Here is a 23194-nt window from a genome sequence, read left to right as displayed (position 1 = left end):
TATTAGAGCTAATTGTAATTATTATAATAAACGGTTCAAAGGGAGTCAGTTTTGAGTGGGAGCAATGACTGCAAATGAAAGAAAGGTGAAAATTGATAAGTTCGATGGTGTGGACTTTGGTTTTCGGAAGATGCAGATAGAGGATTATTTGTATCAAAAGAAGTTGTATCTGTAACGACCCACCTTAGGTCATCACTTCAATAACCAACCAAAATAAAAGAGCATTTATAAAAAAAAAATATTAGAGCAAAAGCCAGCTACGCTAGAGTGTAAAAATTGTTTTCATAATAGCAAACATAAGTATATTAGTCATTCTCAGTAAAATTATACAGTCATCCAACATATATTAACATTAACCATCAACAGAAACACCCTAGGTGCTGGTCAAGCTCTAAGCCTAGCCACTTCTCAAAGCAGCTACCCAGAAGACTCCTTGCTATCCCATGGCCTCACACCTGATCTGCTCCCCCACATAGTGAGATCATCACAGTTCCACCACATGGAAACATAAGGGTTAGCACGTATAAAACCAACCATAGTATAAATATCATTTAATAATTATTTATTCAAACCAACATGTATTTCCAAGATAGATATAAACCAATAGCATACATATTAATTAAAGAAATCCATAACCCTAGTATACAATCCATACCATATGTATACATAATCCACATCCAAAGCAAAGTCACACCACCGTATAATCCATGATGTAACCAACACATCCAAACCAAATGTTGGCCTCAACACCTATCCAAACCAAGTGTTGATACGGTGAAACATGTCAGCAACCCATGTCTCACGCCTAACCTCTCATGGAAAGTATACAGTTGGATTACGTCGTCACGTAACCCTGGTGGGGTCACCTCATCCATCGGTATGACTCGACCCAGACCCATACCGGTAGCAAATAGATACTTAGAGGAGTACTTCAGAATCCACCTAACATCTGAAGTGGTTTACTATATAATCCTTGGAAAAATTCCAAATTGGAAATCCTCACAATGGGATTCCGAAATTCCATATTTTCTCCAAAGATTATATCCCTGATCTCACCAAGAGATCTCCCATCCATAACCTTACTCCTCTCAGTCCTATTTACTTTTCCAAACCACATACACATAACATACTTCATAATTATATATATATATAAATATAATCATAACCATGCCAAATTAAATATCCAAAACAACCACCAACTTGAATAAATAACAACCATCAACTTAAATAAATAACAACCTTCATACAAACAAAATAGCATATTAAAAGTTATACTACTCCTATCATGCTCATGTATACTAGATTAAGTCTTATAAGTACTACCCTTACTTAGCATACTAGATTAATTTTATAAATGCCACCCTTACTTGGATAAACCTGAATTGAAACTCGGGCAGAAACTGAGACTATAGCACAGCTGCCTCCCCAAGGCTCCTTCCGTCTAAAATAGGGGCCGGAGCTAAAACTAGGACAGAACCTCCTCCTCTAGATTTCCCTTGGTCTTCAAAGAGAAGAAGAGGGAAAGAAGAGAGTATGAGAGAAGAGAGAATGAGAATTGAGGGATGAGAAGTATTTCTTGGGATGGTTTGCAATGGAGAAGTGAAGGCCTATTTATAGCCTCCAAAACACATTAAAAAAATGTAAAATAATGGAGAAAAGATAGACAAAACTAAGTGGAATGAATTAGTGGAATGAATTATAGAAGTTGGTGGGATGAATTAATGGAGTTGGTGTGAATTAATGGAGTTGGTGCCATGTTCTTTTCCGCACCGACTTTGGCTACTGATTTGGACCTTATAGACAGCCGAAGCTGAAAATATTTCCTTCATGAAAGTTGTAGGATTTTCTCTTATCTTTCCATAGCCACCAAGTTTGTATCATTTGAACAACCACCGACCAAGTTATACCCCAAACACCGAGGCTTGCCAATCAGCCCAGCGAGAAACAATTGTATTAATAAAAGTCCAATTTTGACCTTCTAAACGACCGATTTTGCAAATGGCTATTTCTGCAAAAGTTGTGCGTTTTTCGCTTAGATTTCCATTGACACCAATTTTGCATCATTTGGACCATCACAGCCCAAGTTATGTCTCGGACACTGAGACTAGTCAGTCAGCCCAGCGAGAAATGATTCTAAAAAAAAACATTTCACAACTATCTAATTAGATCTAACAACACACATATCTTTCTAAGCATAAATGGAGTGTGAATTATCTATAATTGAAGTAAAATATAACCACCAAATTATGACCAAATACCACATAGTAATAATGACAATAATAATAATAATAGTAATAATCATGTTGAAAACTGAGATGTTACAATTCTCCCCAACAACAAAAATTTTCGTCCTCGAAAATTCACTTACTCAAAAGAGATATGGGTATTGATCCTTCATATTGTCTTCCAACTCCCAAGTGGCTTCATTAGTGTCTGCATCCCAAATAACCTTCACCAAATTGATAGATTTACCTCGCAACTTCTTAACTCTCTTGTCTGCCACTGAAACTGGTTGTTTCTCAAAAGTTAAATCCTCCTTCACTTGCACTGCCTCTGATTCCAAGACATGACTCGGATCGTGAATATACTTCCTCAGTTGTGACACATGGAATACATCATGCAGATTAGATAGAAATGGAGGTAATGCAATCTGATATGCCACTGGTCCAATTCTCTTGAGAATTTGATACGGTCCAATAAACTTAGGATTCAACTTCTTAGCTTTAATAGCTCTTCCCACACCTGTGGTAGGAGTCACCTTCAAAATACATGTTCTCCCTCTTTAAACCAACACAAAGGTGTTCTACATTTCCTCCCATATAGAGCCTCAAATGGTGTCATTCCTATACTTGCGTGAAAACTATTATTATAAGTGAACTCAACCAAAGGCAACATCTCTTCCCAACTCCCTAGATGATCCAAAATACAAGCCCTCAACAAGTCCTCCAAAGATTGAATAATCCTCTCAGACTGCCCATCAGTTTGTGGGTGATAAGCAGAACTGAGTCTTAACTTAGTTCCTAACGCCTGATGCAAACTCTGCCAAAATCGGGATGTAAAACGAGGATCCCTATCAGAGATGATACTAGAGGGCACACCATGTAATCTAACAATCTCCTTAATATACAATTGAGTTAACCTTTCTAAGGACCACTTTATATTCACCGGAAGAAAATGAGCACACTTAGTTAATCTATCCACGATCACCCAAATAGAATTACAATTCTTAGCAGACCTTGGTAATCCAACAACAAAATCCATGGTTATACTATCCCATTTCCATTCAGGGATCTCCATCATTTGTAACAAACCTCCTGGTTTTTGATGTTCCACTTTAGCTTTTTGACACACAATGCAAGATGCAACATACTCAGCTATCTCCCTTTTCATTCCATTCCACCAAAACATTTTCTTCAAATCTTGATACATTTTTGTCATACCTGGATGTATACTCAACTTGCTTTTATGACCTCCCTCAAGTATCAACTTCTTCAACTCTCCATCTTGTGGAATACAAATTCTGCCTTTGTACCTTAAAATTCCATCTGTACCTTGTTCAAAATTCTTCCTAAACCTCCTAGGAAAACCCACAACAAAGTTTATACACATTATCTCATTTCCAAATAGGAACATCTAAAGGCTACAAAAGTCCTAAAAGGCACCTAATGTTCTGTCTCAGACTTATACTATACTAAATATGAGTACACACCATCCTCTATTCCTCTCTACACTTAAGGCCACCATGCTTCCACTGCACGACTTTGATACACCTTAGTAGCTCCTCAATGGATACTAAGAGAACACTTGTGTCCTCCCTTTAAGATCATCTTCCTAAATTCAAGATTACTAGGCCATAGATCCTATTATTGAACCCCAAAACATCATCAATTTCCACTCGTAAAGGGCTATTTATACCCACCCCTACTAATCCTCTCCACTTGGTTCACTAAGAAAGAATTTAACTCCTAGGCTTCTCTAATCTCGTCCATTAATTCATTAGTTACTTTCAACATACTAAATTCAATGCTCCTAAGGGTGAGCTCACACATCACGCTTAAGTCTCTAAGTTCTTTAGTCAAATCCAACCCTTAAATCATCAAATGTGGTAGGCGAAAGATCATCCTACTCAAGGTATCTGTCAGAATAATATTTTCATTTCTACGACCCTCTCCAAAAATCATGTGCCTAAGCGTAAGTTTTACACAGAATCAATCTCCAAGTCTTACCACCTCATCTATACCGAAGGCAGCTCTTATCCACTACCTTGTCCTATATCCTCTTGTCTTGTTTCCAGAATCAACTAATTATGCTTCTCCAATTTCCTTCAATAATCCACTTGTTACTCGAGTCATACCTAGGGTAACCTCATAATCCAAACTTAAATCTTTAGACCGAGCCAAAAGATCTATCTCTTTAACCATAAGGGAAGATATATTTAGAGGTCTTCTACTCAAAGCATCAACCACCATACTAGCTTTGCCCAAATGACAACTAAGATCAAAATCCTAGTCCTTAAAAATTCCAATTATCCTTCTTGTCAATAGATATTTAAAATTCTTATGATCGCTAAATACCTCAAGCTTAGAATCATATACGTAGTGTCTCCAAATCTTAATTAAAATTGCTAACTCAAGGTCATGGGTAAGGTAATTCCTCTCATGAATTTTCAATTGCCTAGAATCATAAGCTACTACCTTTCCTTCATGCATCAACACTCTTCCCAAATCTATCTTTAGAAGTATAACTATATACCACAAAAGTCTTACTAAAATCTAGTAGCATTAACACTAGCCAATTTTTCTTTAAGAGTTTGAAAACTACCTTCTCCTTTGTTATCCCATACAAAGGCAACTATTTCTTATTCAATCCAGTCAAAGGTAATAGTAAATGACCTAGAGAAGTAGGCGATAAAATGTTTGGGTAGTTAAAAAAATAAGCATAGGTCCAGAAATTCCTGATATAGGTTAACCTTTCAAACTACTATTGAATTCATGGGTAGGCAAAAGACAATTTAGTGAACTGAAACATCTTAGTTGCTATAGGAAAAGAAAGCAAAGCCATTCCTGTAGTAGAGGTGAGTGAAATGAGAGCAGCCTAAACCTCTATTTGCTATCTTAGAAATTTACTTAATAAATCTCCTATAAATTATCCTATAAAAATCTTAATTTTACTAATTGAATTAGGTATCTCTCACTTAAGCATAATTTCTACCTTAGGTAGCTCTATGTTAAACCTTCGCAAGAAATTACATGGCCTAAAACACGCACCTCATACAATCCAAGTCATACTTAAATAATCTAGTCTAAGTTTATCTTGGATATATCTTCACACTTAACTCTAATATGATGGTATCACATCCTAAGATCAAAACCTTTCATTAACACACAAATATCCACTAATTGATCCATAAGGTCACATACTTGCATATCAATTCATATTAGAATACTTCCTTCACATATACTATCCCTAAGCATATATGAATTGATCACCATGAACCAAGCATATCATTTTAATCAACCTTTCAATGACCAAACCTCAAAACATCACCAAATCTATTTTATCCTTGTTATGCCTATCATGACAGTATATATCTATAGAGTTATACTCATCCAAATGATTTCAAACCTGTCTTAAATGAAAGCTAAATGAATAAGCTACAACTCTTAAGATTTCAAAAAGATCACCTTCCTAACTAAAATTTCAACAATCACTTCAAGTATATTCAGCTCTAACAACTAGACTTCTGATCACCAAAGCAGTCATAACTAGAGTTCTAGACCTGCTTTTTACCTGATTCCAGTTCCATTAGAAAGATAGTATCTAAAGCCATAATTCTCATAAAGACCACAAAATCAGATTCTATCAATATGATACTCATACTGGCACAACAAAATTTCAACAAAAATAATCCCCATATCATACAGCATTAGTGTACTAACATACCTTAATCATTCCAAACTCACTCCTTTCCACCTTAAACTCATATTCAAGCTTTTCATTACAATCCTAAACCAAAACAGCTCACAAAATAAAATTCACATACTACCTCAACCATAAAAGTTATCATGCAAGCACCAACACTCAAGGAACGTTCCAATCTCCCATCAAAACTTCAATTCTCAGATACAACCTCTTTGGATTCAATCACTACTACTATAGATTCCTAAATTCCATTAATTGTAAACTCTTGCCAAATCAATGTCTCACCTAAATCTAAGGTGTCAATAATTTCTAGTTGATTATCAAGGCTTTATTCATACTATTGCTACCTAAGCTCACCATAAAGTATTCTATTATCCAATAGTAGCAGCAATTAGCTCCATAGCTCGAGCAATTTGCCGCCCATCCATGCTTGAAGAAGAATTAGAATGATTTCCCCTACCAGTCATCCTAAAAAGGTCAAAGAACTTTATGAGTTTACACGAAACTCATAAGAAATTCCTAATCAAGATTAAGAAACTCATGAGTTACTCATGAAGTTCCTTTCAAAATTCGTTTCCATACAACGGAAACATAACAAGACCATTCCCCACAAATCCTAAAGAGACTTGACCAGCTCTGATACCAAAACTGTAACGACCCACCTTAGGTCATCACTTCAATAACCAACCAAAATAAAAGAGCATTTATAAAAAAAAAATATTAGAGCAAAAGCCAGCTACGCTAGAGTGTAAAAATTGTTTTCATAATAGCAAACATAAGTATATTAGTCATTCTCAGTAAAATTATACAGTCATCCAACATATATTAACATTAACCATCAACAGAAACACCCTAGGTGCTGGTCAAGCTCTAAGCCTAGCCACTTCTCAAAGCAGCTACCCAGAAGACTCCTTGCTATCCCATGGCCTCACACCTGATCTGCTCCCCCACATAGTGAGATCATCACAGTTCCACCACATGGAAACATAAGGGTTAGCACGTATAAAACCAACCATAGTATAAATATCATTTAATAATTATTTATTCAAACCAACATGTATTTCCAAGATAGATATAAACCAATAGCATACATATTAATTAAAGAAATCCATAACCCTAGTATACAATCCATACCATATGTATACATAATCCACATCCAAAGCAAAGTCACACCACCGTATAATCCATGATGTAACCAACACATCCAAACCAAATGTTGGCCTCAACACCTATCCAAACCAAGTGTTGATACGGTGAAACATGTCAGCAACCCATGTCTCACGCCTAACCTCTCATGGAAAGTATACAGTTGGATTACGTCGTCACGTAACCCTGGTGGGGTCACCTCATCCATCGGTATGACTCGACCCAGACCCATACCGGTAGCAAATAGATACTTAGAGGAGTACTTCAGAATCCACCTAACATCTGAAGTGGTTTACTATATAATCCTTGGAAAAATTCCAAATTGGAAATCCTCACAATGGGATTCCGAAATTCCATATTTTCTCCAAAGATTATATCCCTGATCTCACCAAGAGATCTCCCATCCATAACCTTACTCCTCTCAGTCCTATTTACTTTTCCAAACCACATACACATAACATACTTCATAATTATATATATATATAAATATAATCATAACCATGCCAAATTAAATATCCAAAACAACCACCAACTTGAATAAATAACAACCATCAACTTAAATAAATAACAACCTTCATACAAACAAAATAGCATATTAAAAGTTATACTACTCCTATCATGCTCATGTATACTAGATTAAGTCTTATAAGTACTACCCTTACTTAGCATACTAGATTAATTTTATAAATGCCACCCTTACTTGGATAAACCTGAATTGAAACTCGGGCAGAAACTGAGACTATAGCACAGCTGCCTCCCCAAGGCTCCTTCCGTCTAAAATAGGGGCCGGAGCTAAAACTAGGACAGAACCTCCTCCTCTAGATTTCCCTTGGTCTTCAAAGAGAAGAAGAGGGAAAGAAGAGAGTATGAGAGAAGAGAGAATGAGAATTGAGGGATGAGAAGTATTTCTTGGGATGGTTTGCAATGGAGAAGTGAAGGCCTATTTATAGCCTCCAAAACACATTAAAAAAATGTAAAATAATGGAGAAAAGATAGACAAAACTAAGTGGAATGAATTAGTGGAATGAATTATAGAAGTTGGTGGGATGAATTAATGGAGTTGGTGTGAATTAATGGAGTTGGTGCCATGTTCTTTTCCGCACCGACTTTGGCTACTGATTTGGACCTTATAGACAGCCGAAGCTGAAAATATTTCCTTCATGAAAGTTGTAGGATTTTCTCTTATCTTTCCATAGCCACCAAGTTTGTATCATTTGAACAACCACCGACCAAGTTATACCCCAAACACCGAGGCTTGCCAATCAGCCCAGCGAGAAACAATTGTATTAATAAAAGTCCAATTTTGACCTTCTAAACGACCGATTTTGCAAATGGCTATTTCTGCAAAAGTTGTGCGTTTTTCGCTTAGATTTCCATTGACACCAATTTTGCATCATTTGGACCATCACAGCCCAAGTTATGTCTCGGACACTGAGACTAGTCAGTCAGCCCAGCGAGAAATGATTCTAAAAAAAAACATTTCACAACTATCTAATTAGATCTAACAACACACATATCTTTCTAAGCATAAATGGAGTGTGAATTATCTATAATTGAAGTAAAATATAACCACCAAATTATGACCAAATACCACATAGTAATAATGACAATAATAATAATAATAGTAATAATCATGTTGAAAACTGAGATGTTACAATTCTCCCCAACAACAAAAATTTTCGTCCTCGAAAATTCACTTACTCAAAAGAGATATGGGTATTGATCCTTCATATTGTCTTCCAACTCCCAAGTGGCTTCATTAGTGTCTGCATCCCAAATAACCTTCACCAAATTGATAGATTTACCTCGCAACTTCTTAACTCTCTTGTCTGCCACTGAAACTGGTTGTTTCTCAAAAGTTAAATCCTCCTTCACTTGCACTGCCTCTGATTCCAAGACATGACTCGGATCGTGAATATACTTCCTCAGTTGTGACACATGGAATACATCATGCAGATTAGATAGAAATGGAGGTAATGCAATCTGATATGCCACTGGTCCAATTCTCTTGAGAATTTGATACGGTCCAATAAACTTAGGATTCAACTTCTTAGCTTTAATAGCTCTTCCCACACCTGTGGTAGGAGTCACCTTCAAAATACATGTTCTCCCTCTTTAAACCAACACAAAGGTGTTCTACATTTCCTCCCATATAGAGCCTCAAATGGTGTCATTCCTATACTTGCGTGAAAACTATTATTATAAGTGAACTCAACCAAAGGCAACATCTCTTCCCAACTCCCTAGATGATCCAAAATACAAGCCCTCAACAAGTCCTCCAAAGATTGAATAATCCTCTCAGACTGCCCATCAGTTTGTGGGTGATAAGCAGAACTGAGTCTTAACTTAGTTCCTAACGCCTGATGCAAACTCTGCCAAAATCGGGATGTAAAACGAGGATCCCTATCAGAGATGATACTAGAGGGCACACCATGTAATTTAACAATCTCCTTAATATACAATTGAGTTAACCTTTCTAAGGACCACTTTATATTCACCGGAAGAAAATGAGCACACTTAGTTAATCTATCCACGATCACCCAAATAGAATTACAATTCTTAGCAGACCTTGGTAATCCAACAACAAAATCCATGGTTATACTATCCCATTTCCATTCAGGGATCTCCATCATTTGTAACAAACCTCCTGGTTTTTGATGTTCCACTTTAGCTTTTTGACACACAATGCAAGATGCAACATACTCAGCTATCTCCCTTTTCATTCCATTCCACCAAAACATTTTCTTCAAATCTTGATACATTTTTGTCATACCTGGATGTATACTCAACTTGCTTTTATGACCTCCCTCAAGTATCAACTTCTTCAACTCTCCATCTTGTGGAATACAAATTCTGCCTTTGTACCTTAAAATTCCATCTGTACCTTGTTCAAAATTCTTCCTAAACCTCCTAGGAAAACCCACAACAAAGTTTATACACATTATCTCATTTCCAAATAGGAACATCTAAAGGCTACAAAAGTCCTAAAAGGCACCTAATGTTCTGTCTCAGACTTATACTATACTAAATATGAGTACACACCATCCTCTATTCCTCTCTACACTTAAGGCCACCATGCTTCCACTGCACGACTTTGATACACCTTAGTAGCTCCTCAATGGATACTAAGAGAACACTTGTGTCCTCCCTTTAAGATCATCTTCCTAAATTCAAGATTACTAGGCCATAGATCCTATTATTGAACCCCAAAACATCATCAATTTCCACTCGTAAAGGGCTATTTATACCCACCCCTACTAATCCTCTCCACTTGGTTCACTAAGAAAGAATTTAACTCCTAGGCTTCTCTAATCTCGTCCATTAATTCATTAGTTACTTTCAACATACTAAATTCAATGCTCCTAAGGGTGAGCTCACACATCACGCTTAAGTCTCTAAGTTCTTTAGTCAAATCCAACCCTTAAATCATCAAATGTGGTAGGCGAAAGATCATCCTACTCAAGGTATCTGTCAGAATAATATTTTCATTTCTACGACCCTCTCCAAAAATCATGTGCCTAAGCGTAAGTTTTACACAGAATCAATCTCCAAGTCTTACCACCTCATCTATACCGAAGGCAGCTCTTATCCACTACCTTGTCCTATATCCTCTTGTCTTGTTTCCAGAATCAACTAATTATGCTTCTCCAATTTCCTTCAATAATCCACTTGTTACTCGAGTCATACCTAGGGTAACCTCATAATCCAAACTTAAATCTTTAGACCGAGCCAAAAGATCTATCTCTTTAACCATAAGGGAAGATATATTTAGAGGTCTTCTACTCAAAGCATCAACCACCATACTAGCTTTGCCCAAATGACAACTAAGATCAAAATCCTAGTCCTTAAAAATTCCAATTATCCTTCTTGTCAATAGATATTTAAAATTCTTATGATCGCTAAATACCTCAAGCTTAGAATCATATACGTAGTGTCTCCAAATCTTAATTAAAATTGCTAACTCAAGGTCATGGGTAAGGTAATTCCTCTCATGAATTTTCAATTGCCTAGAATCATAAGCTACTACCTTTCCTTCATGCATCAACACTCTTCCCAAATCTATCTTTAGAAGTATAACTATATACCACAAAAGTCTTACTAAAATCTAGTAGCATTAACACTAGCCAATTTTTCTTTAAGAGTTTGAAAACTACCTTCTCCTTTGTTATCCCATACAAAGGCAACTATTTCTTATTCAATCCAGTCAAAGGTAATAGTAAATGACCTAGAGAAGTAGGCGATAAAATGTTTGGGTAGTTAAAAAAATAAGCATAGGTCCAGAAATTCCTGATATAGGTTAACCTTTCAAACTACTATTGAATTCATGGGTAGGCAAAAGACAATTTAGTGAACTGAAACATCTTAGTTGCTATAGGAAAAGAAAGCAAAGCCATTCCTGTAGTAGAGGTGAGTGAAATGAGAGCAGCCTAAACCTCTATTTGCTATCTTAGAAATTTACTTAATAAATCTCCTATAAATTATCCTATAAAAATCTTAATTTTACTAATTGAATTAGGTATCTCTCACTTAAGCATAATTTCTACCTTAGGTAGCTCTATGTTAAACCTTCGCAAGAAATTACATGGCCTAAAACACGCACCTCATACAATCCAAGTCATACTTAAATAATCTAGTCTAAGTTTATCTTGGATATATCTTCACACTTAACTCTAATATGATGGTATCACATCCTAAGATCAAAACCTTTCATTAACACACAAATATCCACTAATTGATCCATAAGGTCACATACTTGCATATCAATTCATATTAGAATACTTCCTTCACATATACTATCCCTAAGCATATATGAATTGATCACCATGAACCAAGCATATCATTTTAATCAACCTTTCAATGACCAAACCTCAAAACATCACCAAATCTATTTTATCCTTGTTATGCCTATCATGACAGTATATATCTATAGAGTTATACTCATCCAAATGATTTCAAACCTGTCTTAAATGAAAGCTAAATGAATAAGCTACAACTCTTAAGATTTCAAAAAGATCACCTTCCTAACTAAAATTTCAACAATCACTTCAAGTATATTCAGCTCTAACAACTAGACTTCTGATCACCAAAGCAGTCATAACTAGAGTTCTAGACCTGCTTTTTACCTGATTCCAGTTCCATTAGAAAGATAGTATCTAAAGCCATAATTCTCATAAAGACCACAAAATCAGATTCTATCAATATGATACTCATACTGGCACAACAAAATTTCAACAAAAATAATCCCCATATCATACAGCATTAGTGTACTAACATACCTTAATCATTCCAAACTCACTCCTTTCCACCTTAAACTCATATTCAAGCTTTTCATTACAATTCTAAACCAAAACAGCTCACAAAATAAAATTCACATACTACCTCAACCATAAAAGTTATCATGCAAGCACCAACACTCAAGGAACGTTCCAATCTCCCATCAAAACTTCAATTCTCAGATACAACCTCTTTGGATTCAATCACTACTACTATAGATTCCTAAATTCCATTAATTGTAAACTCTTGCCAAATCAATGTCTCACCTAAATCTAAGGTGTCAATAATTTCTAGTTGATTATCAAGGCTTTATTCATACTATTGCTACCTAAGCTCACCATAAAGTATTCTATTATCCAATAGTAGCAGCAATTAGCTCCATAGCTCGAGCAATTTGCCGCCCATCCATGCTTGAAGAAGAATTAGAATGATTTCCCCTACCAGTCATCCTAAAAAGGTCAAAGAACTTTATGAGTTTACACGAAACTCATAAGAAATTCCTAATCAAGATTAAGAAACTCATGAGTTACTCATGAAGTTCCTTTCAAAATTCGTTTCCATACAACGGAAACATAACAAGACCATTCCCCACAAATCCTAAAGAGACTTGACCAGCTCTGATACCAAAACTGTAACGACCCACCTTAGGTCATCACTTCAATAACCAACCAAAATAAAAGAGCATTTATAAAAAAAAAATATTAGAGCAAAAGCCAGCTACGCTAGAGTGTAAAAATTGTTTTCATAATAGCAAACATAAGTATATTAGTCATTCTCAGTAAAATTATACAGTCATCCAACATATATTAACATTAACCATCAACAGAAACACCCTAGGTGCTGGTCAAGCTCTAAGCCTAGCCACTTCTCAAAGCAGCTACCCAGAAGACTCCTTGCTATCCCATGGCCTCACACCTGATCTGCTCCCCCACATAGTGAGATCATCACAGTTCCACCACATGGAAACATAAGGGTTAGCACGTATAAAACCAACCATAGTATAAATATCATTTAATAATTATTTATTCAAACCAACATGTATTTCCAAGATAGATATAAACCAATAGCATACATATTAATTAAAGAAATCCATAACCCTAGTATACAATCCATACCATATGTATACATAATCCACATCCAAAGCAAAGTCACACCACCGTATAATCCATGATGTAACCAACACATCCAAACCAAATGTTGGCCTCAACACCTATCCAAACCAAGTGTTGATACGGTGAAACATGTCAGCAACCCATGTCTCACGCCTAACCTCTCATGGAAAGTATACAGTTGGATTACGTCGTCACGTAACCCTGGTGGGGTCACCTCATCCATCGGTATGACTCGACCCAGACCCATACCGGTAGCAAATAGATACTTAGAGGAGTACTTCAGAATCCACCTAACATCTGAAGTGGTTTACTATATAATCCTTGGAAAAATTCCAAATTGGAAATCCTCACAATGGGATTCCGAAATTCCATATTTTCTCCAAAGATTATATCCCTGATCTCACCAAGAGATCTCCCATCCATAACCTTACTCCTCTCAGTCCTATTTACTTTTCCAAACCACATACACATAACATACTTCATAATTATATATATATATAAATATAATCATAACCATGCCAAATTAAATATCCAAAACAACCACCAACTTGAATAAATAACAACCATCAACTTAAATAAATAACAACCTTCATACAAACAAAATAGCATATTAAAAGTTATACTACTCCTATCATGCTCATGTATACTAGATTAAGTCTTATAAGTACTACCCTTACTTAGCATACTAGATTAATTTTATAAATGCCACCCTTACTTGGATAAACCTGAATTGAAACTCGGGCAGAAACTGAGACTATAGCACAGCTGCCTCCCCAAGGCTCCTTCCGTCTAAAATAGGGGCCGGAGCTAAAACTAGGACAGAACCTCCTCCTCTAGATTTCCCTTGGTCTTCAAAGAGAAGAAGAGGGAAAGAAGAGAGTATGAGAGAAGAGAGAATGAGAATTGAGGGATGAGAAGTATTTCTTGGGATGGTTTGCAATGGAGAAGTGAAGGCCTATTTATAGCCTCCAAAACACATTAAAAAAATGTAAAATAATGGAGAAAAGATAGACAAAACTAAGTGGAATGAATTAGTGGAATGAATTATAGAAGTTGGTGGGATGAATTAATGGAGTTGGTGTGAATTAATGGAGTTGGTGCCATGTTCTTTTCCGCACCGACTTTGGCTACTGATTTGGACCTTATAGACAGCCGAAGCTGAAAATATTTCCTTCATGAAAGTTGTAGGATTTTCTCTTATCTTTCCATAGCCACCAAGTTTGTATCATTTGAACAACCACCGACCAAGTTATACCCCAAACACCGAGGCTTGCCAATCAGCCCAGCGAGAAACAATTGTATTAATAAAAGTCCAATTTTGACCTTCTAAACGACCGATTTTGCAAATGGCTATTTCTGCAAAAGTTGTGCGTTTTTCGCTTAGATTTCCATTGACACCAATTTTGCATCATTTGGACCATCACAGCCCAAGTTATGCCTCGGACACTGAGACTAGTCAGTCAGCCCAGCGAGAAATGATTCTAAAAAAAAACATTTCACAACTATCTAATTAGATCTAACAACACACATATCTTTCTAAGCATAAATGGAGTGTGAATTATCTATAATTGAAGTAAAATATAACCACCAAATTATGACCAAATACCACATAGTAATAATGACAATAATAATAATAATAGTAATAATCATGTTGAAAACTGAGATGTTACAGTATCAACCTCTCTCAGGAAGCAAACTAGAGGGCATGAAGGATGAAGATTGGGCTTTTCTTGATAGACAAGCCCTCGTAGTTATTTGATTGACGTTATCCCACAACGTTGCATTCTACATATTGCAAAAGAAAAGTACATGTTGGGTCTTATGGCGGCTCTTTCTAATATGTATGAAAAACCCTCAATCTCAAACAAAGTTCATTTGATGAGGTGGTTATTTAATTTGCGGATGATATAAGGTGCATCGGTAGCGCAACATGTCAATGAACTCAATATAGTCACAACCTAATTGAGTTCAGTTGGAATCGAATTTGATGAAGAAGTACGGGCATTGATACTTTTGTCTTCTCTACCAGAAAATTGGAACACTACTGTCATAGCTGTGAGTAGCTCGTTAGGAAGCAATAAGTTGAAATTCAATGATGTTCGTGATCTGGTTCTTAGTGAAGAGATTTGATGGAGAGAGTTGGGTGAATCTTCAACTTCTTCAATTTTGCATACAAAGTCAAGAGGAAGAAATGTAACTAGAGGAAATGGATGCAGTAAACCCAAGGATAGGAGGTCTAGGTCCAATAATCATCATAGTTTCCATAGCTTAAAGACAATTGAGTGTTGGAATTGTGGAAAGACCGGGCACTATAATAATCAGTGCAAGAATGCACCGAAGAATCAAGTAGTGAAAGGGGTGGAAAATGTTGCTTCTACCTTGGGAGGAGATAATGCATTGGTATGTTCTTTAGAGAACAAAGAAGAGTCTTGGGTGTTAGACTTTGGAGCATCCTTTCATGCCATTTCACATAAAGAATTCTTTGAGAATTATGTTTCCGGAAACCCCGATAAAGTTTACCTTGATAACGAGCAATCTTGTGGGATTGTAGGTAAAGGTGTAGTGAAGATTAAGTTAAATGTATTTGTATGGAAATTGAAAATATTCGACATATTCCTGACTTGACAAAGAATTTAATCTTAGTAGGCCAGTTGGTTGTTGATGGCTACACAATAGTCTTCCATGACGATCATTAGAAGATTTCAAAAGGTGCAATGAAAATTGCTCATGGTAAGAAAAGTGGCACTCTTTACAAGACAGCGGGTGCATGTTATTTGATTGCAGTTGCAACAAATGAAAATCCTAATCTATGGCACCAAAGGTTAGGCCATATGAGCGAGAAAGGGATGAAGATTATGCACTCTAAGGGCAAACTAACAGGTCTTCGGTCAATAAAGATTGACATGTGTGAAGATTGTATACTTGGAAAGCAGAAACGAGTTAGCTTTCAAACAAGTGAAAAAATCCCAAAGAAAGAGAGACTTGAGCTTGTACACTATGATGTTTGGGGTCCAATGACTGTCCCATCAATTGGTGGGAAACAATACTTCTTGACTTTTATTGATGATCACTTTAGGAAGGCATGGATATACTTTTTGAAACATAAGTCTAAATTATTTGAGGCTTTTAAGATTTGGAAAGCCATGGTAGGAAACGAGACAAGATTAAAGATCAAAAAGCTTAGAACTGATAATGGTGGTGAATATGAAGACACCAAATTTAAAAAGTTTTGCTATGAGCATGGGATTAGAATGGAAAGGACTATACCGGGTACACCTCAACACAATGGTGTAGCTGAGCGTATGAATTAAGCATTGACTAAAAGAGCTAGAAACTTGTGTTTATAGTCAGGTTTACCAAAGTAGTCCTGGGCAAAAGTAGTCAACACAACAACTTACTTAATTAATCGAGGTCCTTGATTCCATTGGAGCACAAAATACCAGAAGAGGTATGAAGTGTAAAAGAGTTAAAACTCTCACATCTTAGAGTTTTTAGTAGTGTAATATATGTGCACATTAGTGATCAAGGCAAGAATAAGCTTGATCCTAAATCGAAGAAGTGCACTTTCATCTATTATGATGAAGATGAGTTTGGCTACCACCTATGAGATAATGAAAACAAAAAGATGATTCGTAGTTGAGATGATCCTAAATTGAAGAAATGCACTTTCATCGATTATGGTGAGGATGAGTTTGGCTACCGCCTATAGGATAATTAAAACAAAAAGATGATTCATAGTAGAGATGTGATCTTCAATGAGAGAGTGATGTACAAGGATAGGGACAACACATACACTAACAACTTAGAACAAAGTGGGCCAGTGTATAAAAAGATGAATGGTGTCTCAAAAATTCCTATAATTGAGACTCCTTAACTAGAGGAATCAATTGAAAATAACAATGACTAACAACTTGACACATCAAAACCTTATATTCCAGCTTTTGTTTTGAGAAGGTCATCTCAACCTCATGTGCCTAACAGAAAATACCTTAAATATATATTGTTAATCGATGAAGGGGAGCCTGAAAATTATGAGAAAGCATGTTAGACTACAAATGCTAGTAAGTGGGAGCTTGTCATGAAAGATGAAATAAAGTCTTTAATATCCAATCAGACATGGGAACTAGTAGAGTTATCTATTGGTAAAAAGGCACTTCACAACAAATGGGTGTATCGAGTGAAGGAGGATCATGATGGCTCTAAGAGATACAAAGTTTGACTAGTTGTCAAAGGATTTTAGCAAAAAAGAGTTGATTACACTGAAATCTTTGCTCCAATTGTGAAGCTCAATACTATTAGGTTCGTTTTAAGTATTATTGTTGGTGAAGAACTCCATCTTGAGCAATTGGACGTGAAAACAACATTTCTTCATAGAGATTTAGATGAGGAAATTTACATGCATCAACCTAAAGGATTCTCAGAAAAAAGGAAAAAAGAATATGGTGTGTAGATTAAAGAAAAGCTTATATGGCTTGAAACAAGCTCCAAGACAGTGGTATAGGAAGTTTGCAAGCTTCACGCACAAGGAAGGTTCCAAAAGTGCAATGCAGACTATTGTTGTTTCTTTAAGAGATATAAGTCTAGTAACATCATTTTGCTACTTTATGTCAATGATATTTTAGTAGCTGGCTCAATTATGGACGAGATCAGAAACTTGGAGCAACAATTGTCAAAAGAGTTTGACATGAAGGATTTGGATCTAGCAAAAAGGATCCTTGGAATGCAAATCATGAGACATAAGCAAAAATGTATTTTGCAGCTATCTCAAGCGGAGTACATCAATCGTGTTTTGCAAAGATTCAACATAGGTGATGCCAAGCCAATTAGCACACCGTTGGCCAGTCATTTTCACCTATCCAAGGATCAGTCCCCTTAGATAGAGGAAGAAAAAGAGTTCATGGCTAAGATTTTGTGTGTTTCAGCCATTGGAAGTTTGATGTATGCAATGGTCTATACGAGACTAGACATTGGCCATACAGTGAGAGTTGTTAGCAGGTTTATGTCAAATCCAAGTAAAGCTCATTGGGAAGTAGTTCAATGGATTTTGAGGTATCTACAAGGCACTAAAGAGAAGTGTTTATACTTTAGTAAAGGATAGTTAAAAGTACAAGGTTACGTAGATGCAGACTTTGGAGGTGAAGTAGATACCGAAGAAGCACCATTGGTTACATTTTCACTATTGGTACTACAACAATTAGTTGGATGTCACAAGTATAAAAGATTGTTGCTTTATCCACTATAGAGGTTGAGTACGTAGAAGTAATAGAAGCCAATAAAGAATTGATATGGCTTTAGGGATTGTTGACAGAATTGAGATTTGTTCAAGAAAAGAGTTTTTTGCACAATGATAGTCAGAGTGCGATACATCTGACAAAGAATTTAGCATTTCATTCCAAGACAAAACACATTGGTCTTCATTATCACTTTATCAGATCTTTACTTGAGGATGAAGTGCTAAATTTGAGAAAGATTCTAGCAAGTAAGAATATAGCAGACATGTTAACCAAGATAATAACCATTGAGAAATTGAAGTTGTGCTCAACTTTAGTTGGCTTACTAGAATAACAGACAAAATAAGACTACTACATTGATCGAGGTGTGAAGACAAATTGAAATTAGTCTTCAAGTGGAAGATTGTTAGAATTGGTCATGTACCGGAGAGACCGTATCGGTCACGTGGGCCAACACGTGCCATTTCGTCAGACACCCATGCATAGCCACGAACAAGCATCACTGTCAACGTCGGCTCGGCATGAGGCCGAGAACCGACATCAGTCTGGTTAATGCAAATGGACCATCATCATTCATCGAGTCGGCTCGGTCAGGTACCGTTCCGACATAGAACATACCGGAAGTATACAGGCTGCCGTATACGGACTAGACGGTTCGGTCATTTGCCGTTCCGACTAGTATTGATTAGCCGGCTCGGCCTCTTGCCGAAGGGTTAAGCAAGTCGTAACAAGTAATCACAATCAAGAAAGGTAAGTACATGATTAAAGCCTAAACGACCAATTAGTACCGTATTACCTAATTTGGTAAATATCTGAGAGGGCCCATCACGCTCAGGCCCATGTCAGATGCTATAAATAGGTCACACGTAACAAGGTATGTCACTGTTCATTCATTACCCTAGAAAATCGTGCCCACACTGACTTAAGCATCGGAGTATCTTTTGCAGGTACCTCCCCCTCCGAAGAATCCACCTAAAGCTCTCGTTCGGTCCTCATATTCCCCTGAAGATTACGAGTGTACCCTCAGGCAGGTACATTTTGGCGCCCACCGTGGGGCCGAACCGATAGCTCTCGAGAAAGACGTATTCAACAGTTTCGACGTCATGGTGAAGACAAGGAAGACTAACGTTGAACACCAGTCCGAGGAGGAGCATCAGTCCGGGGCCGAAACGGTAGAGGAGACAAACTTGACTGATGTGGTACGACAAATGAAAGAGGAAATGATTGCCATGAAACAGCAGCGAGAGAGAGATGCCGCCGAAATGGCTGCATTGAGAGAAGAGAATGCTGCCCTGAAAAACCAATACCGAGATCCCACATGGAAACCATCCGAGACGACCCATACTCAGGGGTCGTTTCATTCACACGGACACCACACCCCTGCCAACCACACCTCTATTGCCACCCCAGCCGCTCATGCTTCAGCTAGTAGGCCGATACTGCCGATGCCGGCCGGAGCACATCGGCATCCCTTCACATCAAATATCATGCAGACCGCGCTTCTTGATCATTGGAAGTCGTTGCCTCTCGACAAGTACGATGGGACCACTGATCCCGATGAACACGTAGATGTGTTCTTGACTCAAGTCACCTTAAGCACAACCGATGATGCCGCCCTTTGTCGAATTTTCCCAACATCGCTAAAAGGACGAGCTCTGAGTTGGTTCACTCGGCTTCCGGCCAACTCAATTGATTCGTTTAGTACATTGGCCTCCCAATTCACAATTCAGTTTGCTACCAGTAGGCCTCACCAACTGACCTCGTTGGCTCTGGTAAGCATTCGTCAGGAGAAAAAGGAATCCCTTCGGACATTCATGAGCCGATTCAACAAGGCGGCATTGGAAATCCGAGACCTAAACCCGGCCGTCGCCCTGCATCATCTGACTACCGCCTTGAAGCCAGGTCCCTTCGCCAACAGTATTTGCAAGAAGCCACCATCCGACATGGATGACCTTCGGCGACGAGCCGATAAGTATATGCAAATGGAGGAGCTAGCTGAGTTCCGCAACCAAGCTAGAGCAGAAGTCGCGGCAAAGCCTGAAAGGCCAGTCGAGAATAATTTCCGAGGTCGCCCGAAAGAATTGGTACCTCGGGAGAGACCCCCTCGTGGCCCGAGGTATTCCCAGTACACACCACTTAACACCAACAGAGCAGCCATACTCGAGCAAGCGCTGGCCTCGGACGTGTTGGCCGTTCCAAAACGAGCTTCTACCCCCCCCAGGGCCGACACAACAAAATCTTGTCGCTACCACCGCAATCGAGGGCATTCGACAGAAGAATGTGCGGCTTTAAAAGACAAGATCGAAGACCTAATCAAACAGGGCCAGCTACAGGGTTTCATCGACCGACCGCACACAACTCGGCACGCCGACCGATCAAGACGGCACGACCCTGAGCAAAGGAGAATGGAACCACGTCAGTATAGAGAACGGAGCCGGTCCAGAGAAAGACGAGATGTCGAACCCTCGTCACAGCCTCGGCGAGTCATCAATACCATTGCAGGTGGATTTGCTGGTGGTGGCTCATCTTCCTCATCGCAACGGAGGCATCTACGGGCCGTTCGGCATGTTCACGCCGTTGAAACAGTCCGTCGGCAATTACCTACTATCACCTTTACCGAAGCCGATTTCAAAGGCATTGATCCGGAGCAAGATGACCCAATGGTAATCAGTGTAGAAATCCATAACTGCATTGTGCGTAAAACGTTGGTAGATCAGGGAAGCTCGGCAGATATCTTGTACTGGAACACGTTCAAACAGTTGGGTATTCCAGAATCCGAATTGGTCCCCTACAACGAGCCACTGGTGGGGTTCTCTGGTGAGCGAGTGAAGACAAAGGGGTATATCAAGCTGTCCACACGGTTCGGATTTGATGAAGCTGATCACCGCGATATCCCAGTCAAGTACGTAGTGGTGCACGCCAACACATCTTATAATATTCTGCTAGGACGACCGTCCTTGAATCGGCTCGGAGCCATTGTCTCCACTCCTCATCTGGCCATGAAGTTCCCGGCTGAGTCCGGACGAATCGTCACCATACACGCTGACCAAAAAACGGCGCGCGAATGTTATTTTAGTAGCTTAAGGTTGCCGAGAATGGAGGAGCCAACCGAACCGAGAAGGGTGCACTCGGTTTCGCAGCAGTCGGCCATCGACCTCGATCCACGAATCGATCAGGAGGAGAGGGTAGAGCCCATTGAAGACAAACAACCCTTCCAAGTAGGAACGGCACAATCCCAAGTTACTTACTTGGGAACCTATTTAACCGAAGGGGAGCGCCTAGCCATTCAGCGTGTGGTCCTCGAGAATAGAGACTTGTTCGCCTGGCACCCATCTGATATGCCTGGCATTGACCCCAATTTCCTGTGCCACAAGCTCTCCGTTAGCAAAGAGGCTAGGCCGATTGCTCAACGGCGCCGGAAAACGGGGGAAGAAAGAAAAACCGCCATCGAAGCAGAGGTGACCAAGTTGCTAGACGCTCAGTTTATCCGAGAGGTGCACTACACGACTTGGCTGGCTAACGTGGTCATGGTTAGAAAGTCAAATGGGAAATGGCGTATGTGCACCGATTATACCAATTTAAATAAAGCTTGCCCAAAAGACGCCTACCCACTCCCGAACATCGATCGGCTCGTCGATGGGGCATCCGGCCACAAATTCTTGTCTTTTCTGGATGCTTACTCGGGATACAACCAGATCCGGATGCACCCCCAAGACGAAGAAAAAACGGCATTCATCACCGAAACAGCCAATTACTGTTACCGGGTGATGCCGTTCGGATTAAAAAATGCCGGGGCCACATATCAACGTTTGATGAATAAAATCTTCCACAACCAGATCGGCCGAAGCATGGAAGTATATGTTGATGATATGGTGGTAAAATCAAGTGATGAATCGGCACATACGCATGACTTGGCCGAAGTGTTTCACGCGCTTCGCCAACATCAGATGAGACTCAACCCCGACAAGTGCGTATTCGGGGTCTCAGGCGGCAAGTTCTTAGGGTTTATGTTGTCCAGTCGCGGCATTGAAGCAAATCCTGACAAGTGCCAAGCCATTCTAAGCATGAAAAGCCCAAGTACCCTGAAAGAAGTTCAGAAGTTGGCAGGCCGGCTCACTTCGCTCTCCCGCTTTCTTCCTTGCCTAGCTGAGATAGCTAGACCCATCCTCCTCCTGCTCAAGAAGACCGAGCGATTCCAGTGGACCCAGGAGTGTGAAACATCATTCCAACATTTCAAGCAGCGCCTTAGTACACCCCCGGTCCTTTCCAAACCAGTTGCCAACATTGACATGATTATATACTTAGCGGTTTCCGACAGCTCAATTAGCGCTGCGCTAATACAAGAAAACCGAGAAGAGCAACAACTAGTGTATTTCATCAGTCGGACTTTGCAGGAGGCCGAACGACGATACCAGTTAATTGAAAAGGTAGCCTTAGGACTCATCTACACTGCTCGTCGACTGAGACAATACTTTCATAGCCACAAGATAATTGTTCGGACCGATTGTC

General features: G+C 38.7%; 1 long non-coding RNA gene across 3 annotated transcripts; it reads right to left on the bottom strand.

Annotated features, from left to right (window-relative positions):
* Positions 1-241: 241 nt before the first annotated feature.
* On the bottom strand, positions 242-13450 carry LOC145958181 (uncharacterized). 3 transcript variants are annotated; one of them, XR_014433831.1, is made up of 3 exons: positions 7057-13450; positions 656-6861; positions 242-460 (listed from the first exon to the last, which is right to left on the bottom strand). It is a non-coding gene; the product is annotated as an uncharacterized LOC145958181 (long non-coding RNA). The 3 variants fall into 3 exon arrangements; XR_014433832.1 differs by having other exon boundaries at positions 1368-6861; XR_014433833.1 differs by having other exon boundaries at positions 7769-13450.
* Positions 13451-23194: the final 9744 nt, after the last annotated feature.

The sequence above is a fragment of the Cajanus cajan genome, chromosome 5 (assembly GCF_000230855.2).
Source record: "Cajanus cajan strain Asha chromosome 5, NIPB_CcT2T_4, whole genome shotgun sequence".
Classification (NCBI taxonomy): Eukaryota; Viridiplantae; Streptophyta; class Magnoliopsida; order Fabales; family Fabaceae; genus Cajanus; species Cajanus cajan.
This window is presented reverse-complemented; position numbering and strand designations above follow the sequence as displayed.